Source organism: Cimex lectularius, unplaced genomic scaffold, assembly GCF_000648675.2.
Source record: "Cimex lectularius strain Harlan isolate CLEC.00 unplaced genomic scaffold, Clec_2.1 scaffold280, whole genome shotgun sequence".
Classification (NCBI taxonomy): Eukaryota; Metazoa; Arthropoda; class Insecta; order Hemiptera; family Cimicidae; genus Cimex; species Cimex lectularius.
This window is the reverse complement of record NW_019392877.1, coordinates 385,061-411,382: the sequence shown is the minus strand read 5'-3', so window position 1 is coordinate 411,382 and position 26,322 is coordinate 385,061. Positions and strand designations below refer to the sequence as shown.

At 35.2% G+C, this 26,322-nt stretch overlaps 1 protein-coding gene across 2 annotated transcripts in view; it reads right to left on the bottom strand.

The window, feature by feature from the left end:
- LOC106672515 (diuretic hormone class 2) overlaps positions 1 to 14,258 on the bottom strand; it is a 141,006-nt gene extending 126,748 nt beyond the window's left edge. For both annotated transcript variants that reach the window (XM_024228992.1, XM_014404033.2), the window contains exons 1-2: positions 14,227 to 14,258; positions 7,934 to 7,962 (exon numbers count right to left, since the gene is read on the bottom strand). The gene's annotated coding sequence lies outside the window, so the exon portion shown is untranslated. The remainder of the gene's footprint in view (positions 1 to 7,933; positions 7,963 to 14,226) is intronic.
- Positions 14,259 to 26,322: the final 12,064 nt, after the last annotated feature.

The window sequence follows — 26,322 nt, the reverse complement described above, 5'->3', positions numbered from 1 at the left end:
ACCAAATTACTTCATACAACCAATTAATTATTCTTTCTAAGGTCTTGGTTGAGATAAAAAAGTCCGTGTCACGAGCGGGATTCGAACCCACGACCTCTACAACTTGAGCTATCGTGACTTCGATCCACTGGGACACTAACTTCCCATCTCAACCCAACCCAACAATTTTCCCTGCTTTGCCATTTTTGAAATGTCGATCGAAGTCACGATACCTCAAGTGGTAGAGCAGCGGCGTATTTAGCCGAAGGTCGTGGGTTCGAATCCTGCTCGTGACCCTGAATTTTTTAATCTCAACCAAAGAAAGTTGTCCCTGAGACCGAGTAGAGTCCAGACGCTGAGATAAAACCTCTGTCTTCGATTTCATTTATCAGTGATTTATAGAAAACATTTTCTACTGAAATTTGGAGAAACAGTTTACAAATAGACTTTGTTTCGTTTTGTCAAATTGCTTCACTTTCTAATCAGTTCCGGGTATTTAACAAACTAAATTTACGAGTCGGTTAGTAATTTGCGTAAACTATTCCAAAGTTTGGACTGCTCTGTCGGCTTAATTTCCGTGAACCATCATCGCTTTATATCGAGAAAAAAAAACTAGTTATTTGAGCACTTTGTGTGTTCTAATTTACTGACTAATATTATTCACGAGATTTGTGAACTTTATAAATTATTTGCAAATTTTAAGGACTTAATGGTCGATACAGAACGAGTTATTAAGAAAGAAATAACTGGTTTGAATATACCAATAATTGTTGAAGAATAAAATAGAAAGTATCTTTAGCTGAAGAAAGAAAATTTGGAGGTGAAAAATGAAGAAACTAAATGGAAATTACACAAACGAAATAATTTAATTTTCTTTGGGAATCAAGAATCAGGTCGAAAATTATGGTGTTAAAGAGAAAGTGACGTTGGCTTGATGAATCATGTTTTTAATAGGTTTGTCAAGGGATTATTTGAATTATGGCGTTGGGGAAAAAAGTAGAAAAGTAAGGCCGCTGGTTGTGTCGGTCAACTGAAATATAAAAAAAAGTTTTGAGCGCATCTAAATTAAAAGGTACCACGATTTTCGTCTCTGAAGATTACGATAGGTACCTGGAGGTACATTCGAAAATGTCTGATGGAATCCGCGAAGGGATGTCGACTGAGGAGAAATGGTTTATTGACAAATGGAATGTTTGAACATTAACGGAGGTATTTGCAGTATTAAAGGTACTGAAGAAGTAGAAGGTGAAAGGAACCAGCTATCTGGTGTGGGAGAGGACCAAGTCAAGAAGAGGAAAGTATCGAAGGTGAAGAAGAAAGCTGGACTTTCTGGAACTCCTGCCATGGCCGATGTTTTGAAGTGGTTCGACATCGTCTGCTAAGTCGGTCAAGAAGTATCGGAATTCAGGCTATTAATATTACTTTGTTAACTTACAATATTTAAATGGCTTATAATAATAATAAATTAAATTATTTAATTTTGAGCTTAGTGAGTTTTTAAAAAGTTTACGATATTTATGTAATGTGAAATCTTTCTAATTGAAAACGACGATCGTTTGTTGAATTTTAATGAAATATACTCATTATACACAATTTTTTGGAAATTAAAAATTTCTGCCATAGGCGTGATTCGAACCCACGACGCTGCTCTATCTAACCCCTTGAGCTACCGTGATTTCGATCTCCCATGCCGCAACACTCTCATTTCGACCCCCCGTTTATACCAGTTCTAATGAAATATATTGCGAATATAAATTAGTAAATGTTGCAGCTGTAAAAAAGTCAAAATTTGAATGAGCAAGTGGGGAAATAATTTTAGGCATTAGGAGAAATGTGTTCCAATAAAACTTAGCTGTTTTAGAAATTTTGGGGAAAATATTATGATTGAAATTTGGCTGGAATAAAATCGTGTTTTTAATATCCCGTTTACATAAATTGCAATTAATTGGCAAGAAGACTTCATAGATTTACATAAGTAGTTTGAAGATTATTTTTGTAATATGTATTATTATTATTATTACTAATAGTTTAAATATTCTGTTTCGGGCCTTTAAAAGTTTGATAGCCCAATCATTCAGTGTTTCAACCCAAACCGGAGGATAAACAGACGAAAAAATTATTTTAACTGCCAAATTCATCACCCCTCATACCAGATGGAAAAATCTCAAGTTTAATATTACAAAACATGACTGAAACTAATTGCACAGTGCTGATAAGTCTAGGATTTTTGTGAAAAACCTGAAGACATGACCGCCAATTACGCGCCCTCGTTCTTCTTCACTGATAGATTGATTACAAGGCTAAGCCATCAGGAACGCTCTGGCATCCTATCGTTTATGCCACACCAATTTATAATTTGACAGGGATAGTTAGCGTTGACAGTATAAACTTGTTTCTAAAGAATTTTGAATCCTTCGTCCCTTCAGGATTAACTTTTTTACGGAAACTTGTAAAAAAAGGTTGCAGTACAGAAATAAAGAAGAAAAGTCATTAAATCATAAAAATAGATGTTATTGCACCAATGTTCAGTGTGCTAATTCGTTCGTTTAAAGTCGAGACTGGACACGCACCAAAGAGAGTTTTGTGAGAGAGAAAAAATACTTTAATCTGGAACTTGAGTCCCCTAAAAATAATAAAGAGATCGTAAAATTTGTTACACATTTGGCACTTGAATTAATGAAGGTTGACGTTATCAACAAGTAAAACAAGTTGAACTAAATCACATAATACAAAATATAAAAAATAGTAATAATACTAGCAATAGTAAGAATTTAGGGAAAAGTAGTAATAATAAATAATTCTCTGCCTTTGCGAACGTAATCACACGCTGTAAACTTAAAAGTTGGGAAAAGGAAGGTAACAAGTTTTCTAATGTAGCAAAAGCAACTAATAATATTGTGAACTATGTTGAATCTGTTTGGAGGGAGATGAGGTGTTGGTACGGAGGGATTTAAAATTGGTGAGGAATGCAGATTTGCGCATTGGCAAAGGAAGAGAATTCCTGAGATTTGTGGCTCAAACTAGGAAGGATTTTTCGAATGTTGAGGTTTTTTGACGAGGAAGGTACAGGTCACTGGGAGAAGAGCGGGTGTTAAGAGAATGGATAGAGGATTTGCACTGAAGTTGCTTGAAAATATAGTGAGGTCGACGAAAGTTTATAGATTGGTAAAGGAAGGAGCATAGGAAATACTTTTTACGGAAGGAGTTTAATGCCAGGAAAGATCTGAATACAGGTGTGAGTCTCTAGACATTTGGAGGGAGGTGGTGAAAATAAATCTGGCACAACAATTCATCAGTCTTTTCGGTCGCTCTTCTTGTTCCTCCGAAACCATAAGGACACAGCTATAGTCGAAAGGGAAAGATGAGGGAAGCGACAAGGAGTTTAGGAATGGTGAAAGGTAGAAGGAGTCAGGACCGGTGGAATAAGGGGTCCAATACAGCGTAGGAAAATTTGGAAAATGAGTGATTTCTAGGAAAGGTTTTGGTCGAACCTCGGTGTTACAGGTTTATCTCATTAGAGCAGAAAAAGGTAGGTTGGTTGTTGATGGTGAAAGGAGGGATGGGGAAGGTATTTAAGGTGTCAGGTGTCAAGATCCTTATGATTTTGGGCTTTCTAGCATTTAATTCTATGTTGTTTTTATGTACCCATTCGTTTATGAAATTCAGATCTTCCAAAAGTAGATGGGCGGGATGGAAGGACTTATAAATTTGGAAGTCGTCGGTATAGAGGTGGTAATCGCAGTGCTGAATGGAGTCGGGAAGAGCATAGTGGTAATATGTCCTTGGATTGAAAAATTGAACAACAGGACTGGGAAGCTTTGGCTGAGCTGCACATCCCCATGTAGTAAATCCAAGTCGGTTTGTGTAGTGCGTTGGTTGGAATGGTAACTCTGTAATTTAGTACCTCAAATCTTTGGCTATACGTGATATTGGTCTAAGACACTCTGAGAATAGGCTTTCAGTTGAAGAGCAAAAAAATTGAAAAGATAAATTAGTGGTTGGACTAATACAGCAGTAGAAAATTTAAATAATAATGAAGGTAGATTATCAGAGCATGGACTTTTATTGATGTAAGTTAAGCATCTTTACATTTACTTCAGGTTTAAGATAATATGCACTACAATTAATTAAGGCTTTTAGTTGACATGAAAAAAGTTAATGGCACGAGCGGGATTCGAACCCACGATCTTCGGCTAGATACGCCGCTGCTCTACCACTTGAGCTATCGTGACCTCGATCCACTCGGACATCAACTTCCTATCTCAACCCCACCTTATTAGTTTTCCCTCCTTTTTGCCATTTTTCAAATGTCGTGTATTCTAGATCGTAGTTTCATCTCAACTCAAAACCTTAATTAATTGTAATGTATTAATTGGTCAAGCGGACCACGAAATTAGTGAATTTAATGAATTAAAATGAAGTACACTTCACTAAAGCTCTCCGTGGCCATTTCATTTGTCGTCGAGAATCCAATCCGATTACACGACATTTGAAAAATGGCAAAAGGAGGGAAAACTCATAAGGTGGGGTTGAGATGGGGAGTTGATGTCCGAGTGGATCGAGGTCACGATAGCTCAAGTGGTAGAGCAGCGGCGTATCTAGCCGAAGATCGTGGGTTCGAATCCCGCTCGTGCCATTAACTTTTTTTCATCTCAACTAAAAACCTTAATTAATTGTAATGTATTAATTGGTCAAGCGGACCACGAAATTAGTGAATATAATATGCACTGATGTGTGCAGTCTTGGGTTAATTTTGAGTATTGACAAACCAGTGGATAAATAAATGTTTAAAAAAAAGGTCAGTTATATATTTCCCATTGGCAACAGTGTCATTGCCAAGGTTCTGGTTTTATGAAACTTTCTATATTTCTTGACAAATGTCAAAACTATATGATAATAAGTGATTTAGATTGATAGACTAATTAACATCACAACTTTAATTTTATTTTAAGAAGAATTTACAAATTTTTCTAATCTCTAACAACCCACAATAATCGGATAGCAAATTTGTTAAACTTTCAGTTCTATAAACTGTAATAAATAAATGTTGTGTGCTTATTTTATTAGGGGATTTTAACAAAGGGAATGTCCTGATAAATCGTGCCGATGAATCAATTAATCTCTGTAATTGATATAAGCCAATGAATCAAGTTCTTGTCGAATCAGTTGCTATTAGTGCAAGAAAGCAATTCCGCCGGCCCACACATGCTGAAAAGAAATGCTAAGTGTTGTTTTGCCTTTTGAATGTGACATGCGATAAGGGGATGGAAATTATCAAGATGTTCTGTATCCGGTGAGGAGAGATCTGCTATCTCACTCTGGACCAGACCTCCCCTGACCACACTTAGCACGCGCTAGCCGATGCAGCTTTTTCCCTTGCCGTTTTATTCCAAACTTTCCCAAGGTTCGACGCTTCGTACAGTATTAAAAACGGAGTTTGGTTTTATTTATTATTTCTCGAATGTATTCCGGAACGAGGCTTGTTTGGTTTTAACGATAGCATCCTATCGATCCTTCCCGTCTGGACACTGTACGTTTTAATCCTTCCACCTGTTACTGACCATTAAACGGTTCCAGGTTATGGGCCGTTTCGCATCGAACGACCTATTTGAATTTTTATTATATTATTTGGAACATCGGGAATAACAAATTATCTGACTGTTTACTTGAGTTAAGGTTTTGATTCAAATTTTACACGATTTCAAATAGATTTTAACGATTTGATCGTAAATCCCGCGATAAAATTCCAATTTCCTTCCAGGGATGAGAATTTGAACTTTAAAGGCAATCGATAATTCACGAATGTTGAGTTGGGTATAACAAAGTAGCCGCGACATTTGAATTTTCCGTTCTGCATATGTCCTTATGTATTTGTATTACTATTATGTACTATTTTTTTAAAAATACTTCAAGCAGTTAGCCATTATAGTAAGAATAAATTCGATACCTGAACAGATAAATGTATCTGGTTGCATAAAGATAGACATTTCGTACGTTAGTTAAAATAAAATCCTTAATTTGAGCGAATAAATTTATTAGCGTGAAACTGGGAGCATGTTTGAGTGTTGTGTGTAATATGGACCGCAGACACACCAAATTGTCTGTGCGGAATATATATATATCTTCCTATCAATTCGGCGTCCCCTCGAAGAAATTTTTCATTTAAACCAGCGTCCGTATATCGACGCCGATTCGCCGGATCCGCCTGCTTACTACTCCCCTAAACGCTGCACACACACACACACACACACATGCGCGTGCAGCGTTTAGGGGAGTCACTGGCGTAATATCAAAAACCCGATAGTGTGAATGTATTTATTTATCTGGACGACTTAGTCTGTTAGACACCCGTGGAATATCGTCCAGGCATGTCGAACCAATTATGTTAACTTGTAAATGCGTTATTCTTATTCTTTGTAAATATATTTATTGATGTGAATGAAGGAGGCAAGATGAAAACCCTTAGCCGACCACCCAATCGTAGGGCTAAGTTGTGCATGATTTTAGCGTAGTTGCAGGGGTGAGGTCACGGCAGTATATCGAAAATTCTTGACTCCCGCTCATAGGTTTATATTGTACGTAATTTTACCTTACTCACCGGGTCGGGCCTAAACCGAGGACTCTTCAGTCCCATCAAAGATTTGGTTATCGTTCCTATATTATGAAAGTGTATTTAATTTGATAATTTAATAATCATAAATGCCCACGTGTGGAAGAGATACAAGCCAAAAATTCAGAGCTAGCAGTTAATCGATCGATCAGATCTACTATTGATCAATAAAATTATCCCCTTATAGGAGCGGTTTAACCTGCAAAAGTGCCACTGGTGGAACAGATTAATTTACTTTGAAAATACATGTGTTAAAATAATTGTACCTCGTATATATTGATTCGTTGCCAGGATTAAAATTATCTACAACTGCACAAGGTGTTAACCTAAACGCCAACAAGACATTTCCTCGTTAAATTTAAAAAAATTAACTAAAGAAAAAACATAGATTATTTTTAATTAAAGAAACAGCATTAGGACTTTGCAATTTAGCAATTTTTACAAAGCTGAGTGAATTATTATTTTTTAAATTCCCATGGATTTATCACAGTTGGAAAGCGTTTTTATAGGGACAAAAGTGATCTTTTCAAAATTCAGATCGAACTAATGGGCAACTTCCAGCTTTATGCAACTTATTCACAGGTGAAGTAGCCATTTGGAAAGCATTAGAAAAATATGTGAAATAACTTCTTTAAAAAAATTGGCTTATGAACTGGCATCCTTAGTATCATAGCCAAAATTCGCAATTTTAGCATAAACAAGCATTTTTTAGCATCCTACAGATTTGAATTTGAATCGAAGAACAGATACATGAATTAATTTTGAACGCGCAATATGCTGGGTCAAAGGTCACGGAGGAAGGAAATAAAAAGAAAGAGTGAATGAATCAGCCAAGGAGGCAATTATTAAAAGACGCCTCTCCTTAGAAATTCCAATAACCGAGGGCAAGGTGATAAATTATTTTAAAATAGAAGCTTTCACAAGGTGGAAAAATGTAATAGATGCGGTCCAAGTGGGACATTATTATATAAAATGTCGTTCTTTATTTCCAATGACTCAGAAAAAAAGCACACCAAAGTTTCAGAAAGAAGAATGACAGAGATCCTTCTTCGCAGCTTAGGATTCGACAAGATATTTGTACTTGAAAAGATTCGAAGTAAAACCATAGTCAAATTGAGCAACTGAGTTTTCAGCATATCCTGTTAGTATGTAAAAAGTATGAGTCCCAAATGGAGCTCATGTTGTATACATTTATGTGTTTATGTATTTATATGCTTATATATTTATTTGGAATGAGAACAGAATATTGCTATATTGTCAGATACCCAAGCAGCCACCAAAGCACAGAGTGCAAAAATCAATAGCCCAAAGATGCTTAACTGGTAATATTTATAAAAGCCATACCTCTGGTATATTCGACAGTTCTGCTGAACCTGAAACAAAATTAACCGTTTCAATATATGTTTTCTTGAGATATTGAGAAGAAACAAATATGAAAAACAATAACTTTCACAGAATTAAGGCTGGTTACGTCCAAATACCTATAAATTTAAAGCCTGCATAAAAGAAAAAATAGTTTTATATTGTTTTTCGTTCTTCTCGTGTAGAAATATGTGGTGATCAGTGACCGTTAATCGATAATTATTCAGAAACCGTGAGATGCGGTCTGGTGTGATGTAGGTTTCAGAAAAACATTTTCTTTATCGTGCCAACGTTTCGATCTTTATTGAGATCATCTTCAGGGCCTGGGATTTACAAACATTGTTTACGTTTAACAAATACATTTAGGATGTGAAAAAGTGAATTTATACAATGCAAAATATATTTTTTATATTCAATCAAAGTATTTCTACTCACTCAAAGTGTTTGTCTTCTGTGTAATTGTGTCATTCTTGCGTTATATTTGTAAATTCCTTGTTATATTTGTAAACATACAACAGCAAAATCTCACCGGCACTCTCAACACGACACGCAAGAATGGCAAAATTACACAGAAGTCAAACACTTTAAGTGAGTAGAAATACTTTGATTGAATATAAAAAATATATTCTGCATTGTATAAATTCACTTTTCCACATCCTAAATGTATTTGTTAAATGTAAACAATGTTTGTAAATCCCAGGCCCTGAAGATGATCTCAATAAAGATCGAAACGTTGGCACGATAAAGAAAATGTTTTTCTGAAACTTACATCACACCAGACCGCATCTCACGATTTCTGAATATTTATATTGTTTATAAATAAAAGATATATTACTGATTTGTAAAAACTGAAAAATACAAAAAACTATATTATCATAAATTGATAATACTTTTGTTGTTATTGTTGCTTCAATATGTCGTTTTATTAATTAATTTTTTCATCTTATTATTTATTATGATCTAGAGACAGAGGCCACTAAAAATACAGTTTCATTAAAATATTTTTTATTGTTTTGTATAGACCGATCCGTTTAAAATCGAAAGCCTATTTTTAATCTTTTAGGAAATGGAGGAATGAAATATAAATCTAGCTTCATTACGACTGTTTCAAAAAATGATTATGCGAAGCTTAATTAAAGAAAATACGTGAAAAAAGTACAAAAGTGACAGCACAACATTTAATCATTATCGCACGGATCGTCCGAGAAGCTTTTGAATGTCAAAAGCACGATTGAACGATGGCCTTCTGAGAGTCTGAAACGAAAGGAAGAGATCGTGCTCACCCGATTAAGGATAGGCCATACCCGACTGACACACGAGGACACCTTTTCAAGCAAGGTGTCCCCCTTGTAGAGGGACGAGTAGGCATTAAACCCGATATAAAACCCATTAAACTCGAAAAGACAGCCCATGACACGAGAGTAAGTTGTTGGATCCCTTGTTCCGATTATTAAGGAAAATGGATTGTTTTTCCATGTTTAATTTGTAAATATTATTGTGTAGCTGTACAGTTTATATGTACATTTGTATGTAGTTGTGTGATTGTGTGAATGAATAAGCGAGAGCAAGTTCATTGGGGCTGATATGATTCCATCGTCAATTGAGGATCAGATCACCGATTTTAATGAAACTTTTTTATTGATACTTGATCGAAAAATAAGACAAGTGTTCTAGCGTTATTGCCAATGGGCCCTAGGAACCGAAAAAATAGGTATGGCTAGTTTTCTATCTATCATTTAGGAAATATGGTGTTTTCCCTTTGTTGTGCATAAACTCCTAAGCTATTATAGAGATAGATTTTTCTATTTCCCTAGGGTAATAAAATAATATACAGGATTGTATTAAATGAGATTAGATGGATAGAAAGTTGTAAAAATGAATAGATTTAAAGATTGTAAATTAAAGTAGGTCAAAACACATTTTTTTAAACAATTCGAACTCATTCTAAACTCTCTTTAAAGCACATAAACGAATTTTCATTGCTATAAATTAAACATTTGGGCTGGAATTGCCAGAGGAAATTTTTTTCAGGTCCTCGTGTCCGATGTTCCATTTAAAAATTCATAACTCTGTTATTACTACGGATGGGAAACTGAATATTTCTTCTCTAAGTCTATGTAAACAACGTTTAAATTTTATAGTTAGTATAAGTGAAAAAAGAAGGATGAATTCAATTGAAATTCCTCATATGTTTTATTACATATTGCCCATTTTAATTTATTTACTAAAACCATATTTACGCCATTACGTAAAATTATAGTGACCTGAATCCTCAAAATATTCTTGAGATCAGCGGAGTTATAAGCATTTTTGTGATTTTTGAAAAAAGGATTTGTCCTTTTTTGCCAGTGCAACAGTACGTAAAATATGATGAAATAAAGAAAAAGTTCCCAAACATTTTATGCTATATATACAACGATAATTTATTTATTGAGGAAGGGTTTATATCATCACGTGTAGTTTATAAATATCTAAACCTAACAAAGTGTACTGTATATCGCCTTTTTTTAATCAAAATTTGACGATATTTGACAACATAAAAGTGTAAGGCTATTACAGGAAAAAATGTTTAAAAAAATATATTTTTGGCTTTTACAAAATATTTGTATTCAGTGATGTTTTAGGATGCAGAAAAGGAATAGGAATTTTATTTCTTCATAAAAAATATTTTGCTACGTCGCTAAATTGTTCGGTTATTACATCTGAAGTATATTTTGAGGATTCAGGTCATTATAAATTTTACGCAGCTAATAATGGCTCGTCCGCATATTGTTTTTTAAATTCAAAGTAGGTTGGAATAGTGTTTTACCGAAGTAGATTTTCTTATCTACCCTTGATTCGACTGGTTCTATGCGGAAACCCGAACACTTAAACTTTCTGAGCACAGACTCTGAGGACGTTTAAAAGGAAAATCATGAGGGAGCTGGACGACCTAATGCAGGTTCAAAGACTCCCTGAAGGTGTTATTACTAAAAATATACATAAAGGAAAGGATCCTTCAAAAAAGAAAAAGACTAAACCCTAAAGGCATGACGCAGAGAATCTGGTGAAGCGAAAACTGGAGAAGGGAAGGCGCAAGACTGCGACGTTATGAGGAAAATTCTGTGCGAGGTCAGGAGTTCATCGTGGACTGAGAAACCGGATAAATAAAAAAATTAAATTAAATTTTATTATTATTACTAATATGTTTTGTGAAGTTTAAACATCAAATAAAAACAGAATAATGCTAAAAAAAATATGCACACGCTTCGTTTAATTTACTATTCGTATATGTTAATTGTTTTGTTACCCAAACCCCGAACTTGTCTAGGAATATATTTTCGTTAGAACAAACTTTCCCCTTAATGATAACAATTTAAAACGTTATGTTGTTCTTTGGAGATTAAAAAAATATGTTACTAATATAAATATATTTTATTATCAATAATCCAACTTATTACCTACTTTATTTAATTTGTACAAACTCATACAGATTTCAGAAACGAATGAATTTTATGGGGACTAAATATTTTGGACATACAACAATAAACATAAATGTGTGGTGATTAGTGACCGTTAAACGATAATTATTCAGAAATCGTGAAATCCAGACCGCATCTCACGATTTGAATAATAAACATAAAATCATACATCCATTTTTGGAAATTGGTACTGGTTGAACTGGCAAACATCTTTTGCAATAACCGAGTTTTAACAAACTTCCAAAGGGAAGCAAACAGGGGAGAAAAAGTCATATGGCAGATGGCTCAAAAACCAGTGAAGGAACTGGGTCAGGTTTCCGCGCAAACCCAACGTATGAGGAATCTAGCTTGTTTTTTGTCATTGTACCATAGAAAATCTTAAAAGATGTTACTGACAACAAATCCTTATTAAAAGCCCTAAAAAGTACAAAAGATAAGATTATTAGAACACAAACTCACCAGAGAAGGACCTGCAAGTTCAACAATAGTCCGAGAACCTGAGGATGACTAGACCAAACTTAAACTTCTCCATCTCAAAATGGGTGCACATAAAACTAAAGCAGAAATGAACGAACTTTGGCTCTAAGCTGGTCTCCGGTTCTTAAGAAAATAATTCAAATCATGGGTTCACCAATGACCGCGTTTGTCGATGCAACGAGGAGGAAGAAACTGCGACTCATATTGTCTTTGAATACGAAGAAACCGCTCACTGAAAGCTTAACCATTGATACCAAGTTGATCAGGGAAAAACAATGGCAGCAACAGTCGATGACATAATCCTTAAAAAGCATGATTTCACCTTGAAAGGCCAAGTGCCTGCCATATTGCCTAATTGGTGGTTTGCACAGAAGCCTTACCCAGTTCCTTCAATGGTTTTGGTGCTCGATGTACACCATAACAAGACATTCGTTAAAATTTAGAGCGTTGCGAACTACACATTACATAATAATGGTGAGGATCCTCAGAACCATAGAAGTTTGGAATTCCAAGCACTGCAATCTTTTGGCATAGTTTCCAAGTGAAATAGTTCATTTCAATTGACTTATAGAAAATCTTAAACAAGGTTGCACTCATAAAAATAAACCAAAACCTAGGAAAACATAACAAACAAAACCTTAGTTGCCAGAACACAAAGTAATTTTTACATGACAAACTGACAAACTGGCCAAAGGAGAATCTGCAAAACGAACTGTGCCCAGAGCCTATAACTATGGTAACAAGATCAAACATAGATTCCTTCATCACTGAATGGGAATAAAAATAAGAAGGAATGGAAAAACTCTAGGTGTGCCACTTATGAAACAAAAATTGTTAAACAGCCTAAATTAGTAAACAAATTGCTACTTGGGCTCATAACTGTCATTTGAGAAACGAGCTAAACTTGGGTTATTCAACAATGGACCATTTTTATATTATGCAATTAGGGGAAAGAAACCACCCGAAGCATCTCCAAAATAGAGATATAAACCAAGGTACCAAGATGACCAGGAAAAAATTGCCCTAAAGACCTTAGGATCGGACCAAGAAGGACCAAAGAAGGATCGAATCAATTGAACTGAACTAAAGAACTAGAAGAAAAACAAACTAGGTAAAGTAAGCCAGAAGGCTGCAGTGCTTGGGAAAAACCCCCCACTTCATACTATACTCATCATCAATCTCGAACGATGTTAACAAAATAAAATATTTTTGAAATATTCACAAATAAAAAAGCAAGGAAATAAGTTGTTCATATTTGAACATTAATCGAACATTTTAATAATCGAATATAAAACCAGATCAATAATCATGAAATATGCACACACTTCGTTTCAATTTAATCTTCCAACATATTAAATGTCATGTTGCAATAATATATGTAAATTCCAATACAAATGGGATTAGGATAATAATAAAATAAAGTAAGCAAAGAAATTTTTTACAGGATCATAATGTAGGCAGTAATTTAACTTTATCGTCCGTGTAATTTTACAGCAAGTGCCTGGTTAAGACCATTTTTTTGCTAAACTTGCTGAAATTCGATAAAATGCGTCACAATCATAATATAATATACAGAACTCGCTTAAACATAAGTACTGATAATTTTTTTCCAAATTTTTAATTTTATTGAAACTGCTAGTTACATGATACATATTTCAATCCAACCCTACAAAAAAAAAATAAAATATTCCGTTTATAGTTTATTATTGTTAACCGAACGTTCTAAGTTTTTAATCATTAAATTTATTAGAGTTAATACTTATGGCCACGTCACAATGAAATTGAATTTAAATTTAAATGTCCTGCTACAATAATTTACGCAATTGATGCCACGTCCATTAAAATAATAAAATAAATAGTTGAAATTTAAAAAAAAAAAAATTAAAAGAATCATCATGTAGACAAGAATTTGACTATGACGTCTGTGCAATTTGACAGGGAATAGCGAAAATCCGGCTGTTCTTTTAAGCAAAATTATTTTCCTAATATATAAATATCCATGATATATACGTTTTGTCATTTAAGTCGTGAAAAAATCACGTTTTATAAATGATTTCCGAGTTTAGGACCAGGCTAAATGAATAAATATTAGGTGATGTAAGTTAATGTTGCCCCAAGAGTAAATTGAGTTTATTTACCAAGAAAAACAGGAAAAAAGGTCCTTCCATCTGGACATAAGTGTCTTTGGTAAAATTATTTTTTTACAATTCAGTATGGACATAGAAAAACAAGGAAGCCAAAAAGAACCTATGGTTAACCGTTAAGGAAAGATAGGGTGCTGTCTTTTTTCAAAAGTTACAAACAAAAGTGCGTTTTTTTTCCAGTTTGAAGACTTACTTAGCAGGCAGCGGTCCTTCTCGAAGTCTCGGTTTAGAATGAACGGCAGAGAACCGTCGGGGGTTTCTTTTATAGTTGGACGCTCCGCCTACCACCCCCGGCCCACCCAATCACCAAGAGCTCCGAGGCACTCCTAATGAAACTATTTCAATTTACAGGTCGATTGTTGTTTTGCCCGCACTAAAAGAGATTGTTGACATCGAGATTCGCAATCTTTGACACGTCGCAAACTAATATATTCGATTAACCAGCTCAAAACTGGCTCTCTTTCAACACCAGCCGACCTTCAAAGCAAACCAGAGGACTCAGAGTTCACCCCTTTCTAGAAAAAATATTTATTGGAAACAACTGTCAACGAAATGATTTATATAGAGCCAATTTGGCGGTTAATGTTTAAAAAATAAACGTATATAAACAATTTATTTATAACAAATTTAATACATTTATTATTTGTAATTTTATCGCTGTTTGTGTACTGCCAAATGCAATTTTCGTCATATTCAGAGAAGTGTTTGTGTCTGAAATACTAAAAAAGCAAAACTATTCGGACCAGGATGATGAAAATGGAAGATTCATCTCGCGGCAGATCTCAGGAGGAATTCTTACAAAATACACTGCCCATAAAAAAAACCGACCAACAGGTTTTTGCACGAAAAAATGGCTAACTTTGGAAATGCAATTATCTCAGGCTTTTAAGTCATAGACCTGCGGTAAGTCTCATTTTTTAGAAAGTTTTACGCTGAACAAGATGGCTTTTTAAAATGCTTTCCTAGCTTTAGTCATTCATCAGTAAATTCAAAAAGTAGGGAATATGTTAATTTTTGCACTTTTTACCAAAACTTCAAATTGAGCTGTGGAGCCAGGAAATCGTCCTGGAGCGGTGCCCTGTCGCAATCGATAGGAAATTTTAGTAAGCTGTTAATTGACCAACTTCAACTTTGCCCAATTTAACAACCGTTTTCGAGTTATTCGGTTTTTTTTTGGTCAAAAAACGTGGTTTTTAGTGTTCATGGATAAAACCGATCACTCCCTCTCTCCCGATTTTCAAGAATGCATAAATTTTGAACCGTCATGTTTTCGCAAATTTTTCGCACTACAACTTTCGTTCCGAGGACTCTTTCAAAAAAGTAAACAGGGAAAAGAAAATTCTTACTTTCTCTTACTTTGAAGTTGACCGATTGACAGCTTATTAAAATTTCCTATCGATTGCCATAGGGCGCCGCTCAAGGATGATTTCCAGTTCAATTTAAAGTTTTGGTAAAAATTACAAAAATTGACATGTTGCCGAATTTTTGAATTTACTGATAAATGGCCAAAGCTAGGGAAACATTAAAAAAAGTCAATTTGTTCAGCGTAGAATTTTGTAAAATAAGAGACCTAGTGCTGGTCTGTGACTTAAAAGGCTGAGTAAATACGCATGTCCAAAGCTGGCCTTTTTCTTGCAAACTTGGTGGTCGCAGGTGGTCTTTTTTGTTGCCGAAACGCATCTCATAAACCTGAAATAGCAGATTAAGGGGGCCAAAATTGACTGAATGTACCAAGCTACGATATCGATGTGTAGATTGGTCGTTTTCGGTTCTGCCTATTCTCGTCGTTATTGTCTAGGATGATAGTAGACACAAACCTACATGTCAATATGACGATAACACGAAAAACAGGGAGATTAGGGTGGCCAAAATTGTATGAATTCTTGAAGTTCGGTCCTTTCCGATACTCTTGGCCCGCCTAGTATCTCTGTTATGGTTTAGAATGGTAATAGATACAAACCACTACATGAACTGACAAAAAACATAAAACAACGAGACTAGGCAGGACAAAATTGTATGATTGTTATAGCTCGGTCGTTTTTAGTCATCATGATCCGTCCTTCTCACTGCTCAGACGTCATCGTCAGTAATCTACCTTACTGTCGCTGTTTTGGTTTAAAATGATAGGCACAAACTGGCCTCTGAATATAAGAAAATCGTCTGACAAACTAAAAACAGTTATGCTATTGTTAAACAGCCATCGTCTGCGGGGTGATTCATTGTTAGTTTGTAATTTCTGATCATCCTGGTCCGTCCAGTCTCAATTTTTGATTTGTCAGACACCATCGTTAGTGGTCTACGTATCTTTGTCGCTGTTTTGGCCTAATGTGATAGTAGATGCAAACCGGAGTCTGAATATAAGAAAATCGTCTGACAAACCAAAAACAGTTATGTTATTGTAAGACAGACATCAACTACGGGTGATTCAATGATAGTTTGTTATTTCTGATCATCCTGGTCCGTCCAGTCTCAATTTTTGATTTGTCAGACTCCATCGTTAGTGGTCTACGTATCTTTTTCGCTATTTTGGCCTAATATGATAATAGACACGAACCGGCCTCTAAATATGGCGAAAATCATCTGACAATCCTAAAACAGAGGGCCTAAATTGAACGAAGTTGGGCGTTTCCGGTCATCCTGGTCTAACTTGTCTTGTTCTTTTGCTCTAGGATGATAGAACCGGCCTCTGAATATGACCAAAATCGTTTGCCAAACCTAAAATAGCTGAATAGACGGGAAAAAAATAAATTATTAATTAATGAAGCGACCGAGCTTCGATATGAACATGACGTTTGGCCGTTTCCGGTCATCCTGGTCTGCCTATTTTCGTTGTTTTGGTCTGGGATGATTGTACACACAAACCCGCCCGTGAACAAAACGAATGAAACGATGAAAAGAACGAGACTACGCTGACCAAAATTTTATGAATCGCAGTTAGGTCGTTTTCGGTCATCCAGGTCCGTCCTGTCTCAGTGTTTTGATACGTCAGACTCCATCGTCAATCTAACTCTGACGCTGTTTTGGTCAAATATGATATTAGGCCCAAACCACTCTCTGAATATGGCGAAAATCATCTGACAATCCTGAAACAACTACGGTACAAATGAGACGACCATGTCTTCTGCAGGGTGAGTAAATGGTAATTTGGTACTTTCCGATCAACCTGGTCCGTCCAATCTTACTGTTTAGGTATGTCAGACGCCATCATCAGTAATTAGTCATCCCCTTGTATATGTTCTTTTTACAGGCTGTATTGGATGCTGTAAGAACATGTTAAATTTACAGCCAACAAAAGATTACCTTTACTACCATCCACAAGGCAAGACATTTCTGGCGACATTTGGCCAAAGAGACTCATATCTAACCTTTATTAGATCCTGTACCTTAAACCAATTCTCAATATTAAAAAAAAATTAAAAATATAACAACGAGAAATCTACAAATATAATCGACACGAAAATGTGCGCTACCCACAACCAGTTTGTATGAATTTTTGCGTTACAAAGTTAATGGCGGATCCAATTACAAATGACAACCGTACATTAGGATCACGATTATCAAATGAATGCGTCCTACATTATTGTGCTCCTGAGTTGATGCCACTCTTTTCTCCGGCACGAAATCAACAATTCGAATGAATGAGCCGTGATTGCCACTAGAGTTTACTGACACCTCAATTAATAACAGATCCTTCGATGGTAATTTGTTGTGTAGTTAATTCATAACATGAATATGCCCGATGTCAATGGTTGCCTACATTTGATTATACAATGCGATAAAAATTCATTTTAAAAAAATCACTCTTTGTCTTTAGAACCGGGAGACACTGTAACAGAAAAAAAAGATTTTATATTAAATCCAGGCATAAATATATAAATTAATGGCCGTTTTTTTAATCAATCTAAGTAAGTATTAATTGGTAGTAAAAAATTTAAAAAAGACCCGTATTTTTCTTACAAAGAAGCGGAGATAATATAGTCATGAGATTTCTACGATTCTACCTCGAATTTCTTCCTCCCAATTTCCCGTTTTATAAGATTTGATCAAATATTTTCTTTGACGATTTTTTCTTTTTTTTTTAATATTTATTTTACAACTGCAAACAAAATGTAACAAGTAAATTGTGTTATATTTACAAGGATGTACATATAAACAATATTGTACGCACATTTACATGTCTGACGTGATTGATTTGAACGGCCACCAGTGAAAGTGGCCGTAATTGGCGAGAAATGAACTGCAGACCCTAGAGTTGCTGAAGTTGCCCAATCAGATGGTCGCCTGCGCGTCATGGTCTTTTATGAAGGTTAGAAGGAAGATTTGAACTGGACAAGTTGCGATTTAATGGATTGTCATGAGTGGATAGTTTCGAGTCAAATTTATAGTTGTCAAGGTTTGGGACGTAGCGTAGGTTGAGATTGGAGCAAACCCTACAGTTCAAGTTCATATTAAATTGGAGCAATTTATTTATTTTATTTTTTGTTATGCTATTAGTTTTGATCTTTCGTCACGTATTTTCTTCAGCATTTTATATTGAAGGTTACAGTCATTTCGTTATAGTCCTGTATTTGGATTCCACGTAAATCTTTTACCCAAGTGAAGTCCAAGATAGCGTATATTTTCGCTGGAGGGATAAAATAAACAGGCGGGACAGTTTTGCGGTTAAGAGTGAAAACTATTTAGATTTATGATTATTTACCTTGATTCTCCACTGTCGAAGCTAGGATTCAAGAATATTCCTGTGGGATAGAGATCGCGAATGGAAGTAACAGGATCGATGGGGAGAGGATTGTCGTGCCATCGGCGTATCACGTTAAGGTGTTGTGGAATGCAACGGGAGGTCAACTTAAAGGAGTTAAGCAAGGGTGCAAGCGAGCTTTCCTGGAAAAATAAAAGAAGAAAAAGTGCCTTGAGCTACCTGAAAGTATCGTTTATTAGGAAGGATTTGAGGAAAGGTACGTAAATGGAAGGATGTTCTAGCTTCCTCAACAAACTTTCATGCCATACCCGAACAAAGGCCTGGGATATGGCAAGGAACCCACCTGGGCAGTACTGTTTAAGCTCGAGGGAGGTGGCGATGATGTCAACAACACGATGAAAATTCGAATGGTCCAACGATAAACTCTTCTCTTACCCTAACCCTTAGCTCAATCCATGTCCAACATAACCCACTCCTAAAACCCAGTTGTGGAAAGAACAACTCGTCAAAGTCCTTGTTAAAATTTGGGAAAGCAACGAAGTGACTCCGATCAAGTTCACGCGAATTTTTATTTTCGTTATGTTCTTCATTTGTAATTCATTTTGAGTCCTGCTTTACAATTTGCTTTTTCCAGCCATCAATCTTTAAATTAAATGCGGGTTTTGTTAAAAAAGACGATGTCTTCAGCGAATCTTAATATATGTTACCTTTCCAATATTTTGTCAAGGATGCAGTTAAAAATGAAGGAGTAAGGAGGTCCCCTTGATATATCCGCTTTCTATTTTGAAATACTTACCCAGCTATTTCTAATGTTTTGTTGGTTATATTTTTTTAAAATAAGGTTTATGTATTTACTTGTACAGTTAGACAGATAAAGTTACTTATTTGTTGAGTTTGATGTTTATATTTTTTTAACAAGAATCAGTTAGTTTTTTTCGAAACTGAACTATTAAGTCAAAAATGCAAAATATGTAGCTACAAAATCATCTTAACCGGTATATTTTATTTTCTAAAATCCATTGCATTCTATCAATGACAGGATAAATTTCTGTTGCTCAACGAATAGATTAGATTTAGGTCAAGTGTGCTTGACAAACCGGCATTCCCGATCTAAGGGTCTCTTAAATTTGCTCCAAGGTGTAATTACATCCTAGGAAATGGATTATGCAGATGGAACCTATAACATGGTGAATTATAACAGAGACAAGATATTAAAATATAATTAATAAAATTACACAAATCTTGATGTAATTGTTTCTTTTTTAAATGATAAACTAATTTTATTCACGTGGAGGGATTGATTTAAACGATTTCATGTCCAGTATCCATTCTTATACAACTTTTATTTTTTAGACTGAGAAATATAATTATTATTTGCACATTTTGCTAGGTTCGTTTTACGTAGGCACTAGATTACTAGTGCCCTGGTCTGCAGTCTCTTTGTTTTAGGTTTTTCATACGATTTTTGCCATGTTCAGAAGTTCGTTTCTGTTTACTATCATCCTTGGCTAAAACTGCGAGTCTAGGCGGACCGGATGACCGTAAACGATCATGTTACATGTTGACATCGAAGTTAGATCGTTTCCGACAATTTTGGCCCGCCTAGTCTAATGGTTTTACGTTTTTCATACGACTTTTCAGATGTTTAGAAGCAGATTTGGGTCCACTGACATTCTAAACCAACACACGAGACTAGATGAACCGTGAATACCGAAATGACCAGACTAAAACAATTCGAACAATTGTGGCTCGCCTACTCACACTGCTTTATGTTTTCGCGTCGGGTTCACGTTCCACTCTCATCCTTGGCTAAAACTGCGAGTCTAGGCTGACCAGGATGACCGGAAGCTACCACACTACAACAATTTTTGCCAGCCTAATCTCGCTGTTTTACGTTTTTTCACCTTGTTCGTGGGTGAGTTTGTGTCTGCTATCCATCATATCGATATAGTAGCTTACTAGTTCCCGGCTATTTTGGCCCACTTAGTTTCGCTGTTTTAGATTTGCTAGACGAGTTTCAACGATACTGTCATACTAGTCAGGGCAAAATTCGACTCAACATGAAAATAGCTCTCTCAAAGAGCACTAAAATTGTGGAACAAAGGTGTTGCCTTAAAGCAAATCCATCAAAAACCTTCACAAAAATAAATAAGTAAATAGAATACAATGTCTATGCGTCTATAACGAAATGCTGCAACTAAAATGTAAGGTTAAATACTTAGGAATAATCTTTGACAAAAAGTTAACCTGGAACCCTCACCTGTAGCATATCATAACAATAGGTAAAATATCGCTAAGAAAAACCCTAGGCAAATCTTGGGGTCTAAAAAAATGGTCTCTTGGCTGTACAAGGCAGTAATAAGACCCAAAATAACCTATGGATCACTAATCTGTTGGACCAAAGCCCAACAAAAATAAAATACCCAAACACTAGGTACAAAGACTAGCAAACCACCTATCACAAGGTCCGTGAGACAACCCCTACAAATTTACTCGAAACTGATAAACCTACCTCCACTGGAAATAATCATGCAAGGAGACGCTAGGAAAAGCTCATTTAGGCTCAATCAAATTAAACGGGAACTAAACAAACCGGGCACACAACAATACAATCAAACACCCATTCCCAGAAGTGGGGATTGACTATATGATCGCGGAAACATTCTTTATAACTTAACTAATTTCGTGGTCCGCTTGACCAATTATATATTACAATTAATTAAGGTTTTTAGTTGAGATAAAAAAGTCAATGGCACGAGCGGGATTCGAACCCACGATCTTCGGCTTGATACGCTGCTGCTCTACCACTTGAGCTATCGTGACCTCGATCCACTCGGACACCAACTTCCCATCTCAACCGCACCTTTTGAATTTTCCCTCCTTTTTGCCATTTTTCAATTTCCATTGTTCGAATCCCGCTCGTGCCATTGACTTTTTTTATTTCAACTAAAAACCTTAATTAATTCTTTATAACATGTCTTAATAGACTATAAAGGAGAGGAAGAACTCAGGAGAGAATCATATACAACGTTAATAATAATAATAATAACAATAATAATAATAATGCTTTATTAGTGCAAAAAATGTTTACAAAATAGAACATATGCCTTAACATAAAATAACGGCATGGATAAAAACCGTCTGCCGTATATACAACGTTATGATATACAGATGGCTCCAAAACAAATGAAGGATCCGGATCGCGCATTTTTTGTACAAACCCAAAACATGAGCTTAAAAGAAGTTACAATGGCAAAAATATCCTCATAAAATCTGATAGCCAAGCAGCTATTAAAGCATTAGCGTGTAAAATATCAAATCAAAATTATTCACTGAATACATCCAAAGTCTCTCCAAAACCTGGGGAAACACAACAACTTGATAATACCTTGGATGCCCGGAAACAAAGGTATTTGGGGTACCGAAAAGCAGACACACTGGCCAGAGGAGGATGTGCATAATCATATAAGCTCTGAATCTCTGAACCTATACTTGGAATGACCAAAACAAATACAGCATTCTCCATTACCCAATGAGGAGTGATATGACCCAGTCATTGGCATCTGAGAAAATATCCACATATCATTGGCATATTCAACGATGACCCCATTTGCAGATTATGCAATGAGGAGGAAGAAACAGCAGAAAACAGGAAGAAACCATATCATCTTCGAATGCGAAGCAACGGCACAATTACTTAGGCGCAAAATATCAATGACCTAATACTTGTGAGAAGTATTGAGTCGATCGCACTGAAGTAAGAAACTAAGGAGCCAGGAGGTACCATAAGCCAAAAGGCTTCATTGTTTGGGGAGCACTAACCCCACTTTCTAGAATCATCCATCTTTAACATCATCATCCCCTTCGTATCTGTTGTATAATGATCCTTTACTTTGGTCGGCAGGTCCCCCTGTCCTCGCTGTTTTGCTCTATCATGGATTGTTCTGGACGCTCGATCAGCGATGTTTTTTCCTTACCCTTTCCGTCCTCTGACTGACTTACTATTTGCTCTTCATTTCGATTTATTTTCTAATAAATACAGGTTTCTGTTAATATTGTTATATAACAAACCCAAAACTGAAGATGGTGAAAAGCGAAAATCCGTCTTACAGACCTACGCAACGAGACCAGGATCACTTTTATTATCAGGTTGGCAAAGTTGGTTGAAGACCGAATAAAACAACAAAAATTTATTAAAATAAAGAAGTGGCATTCATTTCTTTAAGCCAAGTTTGAGAAATTACTCAAAATAACAATTGGTGTAACCACGACCATAAACGTACGTAGAAAATAACATAAAAATTATCAAATAATTTGCGCATGATAAATGGAGAAATTATAACGACCCAGTGTATTGCAAGACCATATTTTTGTTGTTTCTTTTAATGCCAAATTCAGACGGGTCGAAGTCCACATTATTTGGGACGAACTAAGTTCGTCAATGCTGATAACTTGAACCTTGACGTGTCTGAAAGCCCGGAATGGATTATAACTCCGGATGACCGTTTACGTTCCTAGGTCGACGAAAATTCCATCTTAAAAGAGGAAACTTTCATTGAGCAAAATGTTGCATCTAAATGCATAAGGTAACGCTAATTAATTATCTATCGCGATCCGTCCAGAATATAAAAACAAACCGGACAATAAACATTACATTTAAACAAAAGACAGGCTTTACTTCAAATGCTCAACGAAGAATCTACAAAATCGTTCGCCCACAATTAATTACCGCCTGATACAAGTAAATAGTGTTTTTATCCGAGACGTTGCAGAGTCTGATGGAAAGGTGATAGTGCTTCGGTAACACGGCAGGTGGCTAACGCTAATTTGGTAACCGCAAAAGGGGGTAAATGAAATCTCTTTACCACCAGCATCTACACTACAATTACAGGTGCTGTGCAAGGGAGTCCTGTAACTCAATGCCATCCAAAAGGATTCAATTGTCTACAAGAGCAATCTGACGATCCACTGTAGCAACATCGAACATTTACAATCACGACTTTAATATTGCTATTGAGATAAAAAAGTCAATGGCACGAGAGGGATTCGAACCCACGATCTTCGGCTAGATACGCCGCTGCTCTACCACTTGAGCTATCGTGACTTCGACTCTAACTTCCCATCTCAACCCCACCTTTTGAATTTTCCCTCCTTTTTGCCATTTTTCAAATGTGTAATCGGATTGGATTCTCGACGACAAATGAAATGGCCACGGAGAGCTTTAGTGAAGTACACTTCATTTTAAATCATTAAATTCACTAATTTCGTGGTCCGCTTGACCAATTAATATATTACAATTAATTAAGGTTTTTTATCTCGACTAAAAACCTTAATTAATTGTAATATATTAATTGGTCAAGCGGACCACGAAATTAGTGGATTTAATTGCTATTAAATTTTCAACAGAGAAGTGACACATGAGAAAATCTATTGTTGATAGTTACAAAACTACTTTTAACTCTTGGTTTTACTGTCTTTTAATACTTTAACTCTTTCAGCATAATTTTAAAAACGTATTGAACCTTAATGCATGAGTATGGGGTGTCTTCAGTAGCAAGCTGTTAAAACCAGATTATATTAAGTCCAAACACTACTTCCGTTTACCTATTCTATTGTCTTAAAACTTACAAATATTTTTAAGAACAAAATGAAATAGGCAATTGAGGTCATGATTTACAGAAAAGTACAGTGATTAGACAGCTGAATTTGAATAAAGCCCAATTTTGGCCAATTTAATAACCAGAAGATAAAAAAAATTCTCTCTCACAACGGATCATCAATCAAACAAACTTGTAAATTTTCAGTAGGCAATATTGTATAAAAGATGATTATATGGGCTCTCGAGGGAGGGAAAAATACTGGATATATGGATCATCATTCTTGATTGTTTTTCCAGGGGCAGATAAAAAAGGAGGTTGAATGAATCATTGGCTATACAAACTATAATTATCGCATGAAAATTATCATTTAGTTTTAATTACTAATTAATTTATAAGAGAACAGCCTCCTCTAAAACCAAGGTATTTGTAGGAATCGATTATCTTCCATGATATAGTAGTCATTTTCATCATAATTGATGAACAGCCTTAAATTAAAATTACGCTTCATTAACAAACAAGAAATAGCATGTTGAAAATGGTCACGTCACTGAGACAGATATATCATCAATAAAATTATTAAAAAGAAGTGGTCCTAAATCAGACCCTTGCGGGACTCCCAGAGTTACCAGAACTTCTTTTGCTTTATAGAATTTCACTTGAACTATTTGAGATCTACTAGTAATGTAACTGTTCAACTATTTTAGTATTTTACCATAGGATTCAAGCAAAAACATTTAATCAGAATGTTATAGGGATGTTGTGTGGCACGATAAAGAAAATATTTTTCTAAAACCTATGTCACACCAGACCGTGATCTCATGATCTCCAAATAATCATTTTCAACTGAAAAGTGACACATGAGAAAATCTATTGTTGATAGTTACAAAACTACATTCAACTCTTAGTTTGTCTTCAGTAGCAAGCTGTTGAAACCAGATTACATTAGGTCCAAACACTACTTCTGTTTACCAATTCGGTTGTATTAAAGCTTAAAAACATTGTTATGAACAAAATGAAATAGGCAATTGAAATCATGATTTACAGAAAAATACAGTAATTAGACAGCTGAATTTGGAATAAAGCTCAATTTTGGCCAATGTAATAATCAGAAGATTAAAAAAAATTCTCTCACAACAGATCATCATTCAAATAGACATGTAAAATTTTCCATAGGCCTTATTGTATAAAATACAATTAATTATGTTGGGACTTGAGGGAGGGAAAAAACGTAATGTTAGTGCATTAACATCATCATTCTTGATTTTTTTTCCCAGGAGCAGATAAAAAAGGAGGTTGAATGAATCATTGGCAACAAACTATAATTAACACATAAAAATTATTTAGTTTTAATTGGTAATTAATTTATAAGAGCAAAGCCTCCTCTAAAACCCAGGTATTTGTAGGAATTGATTATCTTCTAACATTCAATAGATGTTTTCATCATATGTAATGAACAACCTAAAATTAAAATTACACTTTATTAACAAACAAGAAATAGTGTTAAGAATTTTTTTGGAAACTGAATTAGCTTTTGAAGCAGTGGTCACGTCACTGAGACAGCTGCTATATCATTAATAAAATTTTAAAAAGAAGTGGTCCTAAATCAGATCTTTGCGGGACTCACCGAGTTACCAGAAGTTTCTTTGATTTATAGGATTTCGCTTTAACTATTTGAGATCTACTAGTAATATAATTGTTCAACTATTTTGGTAGTTTACCGTGAACACCATAGGATTCAAGCAAAAACATTTAATCACAATGTTAAGGGATGTTGTGGATGTGTTGAACAATGTAGGGTTCTTAGGATGTTTCCCATCATTTCCTTGATATTTTTTTGGATGTTGCAACTGGTTTCGCTTTATTAATTTTTGAGCATCATCAGGCAGCTACAATGATCAATTAACATAATTAATTTGTTTGTGTTTATTGTGTGTAAATACATAAGTAAAATTTAATTGTAGGTAAAATAAAATACTAATTAGACTCAAAA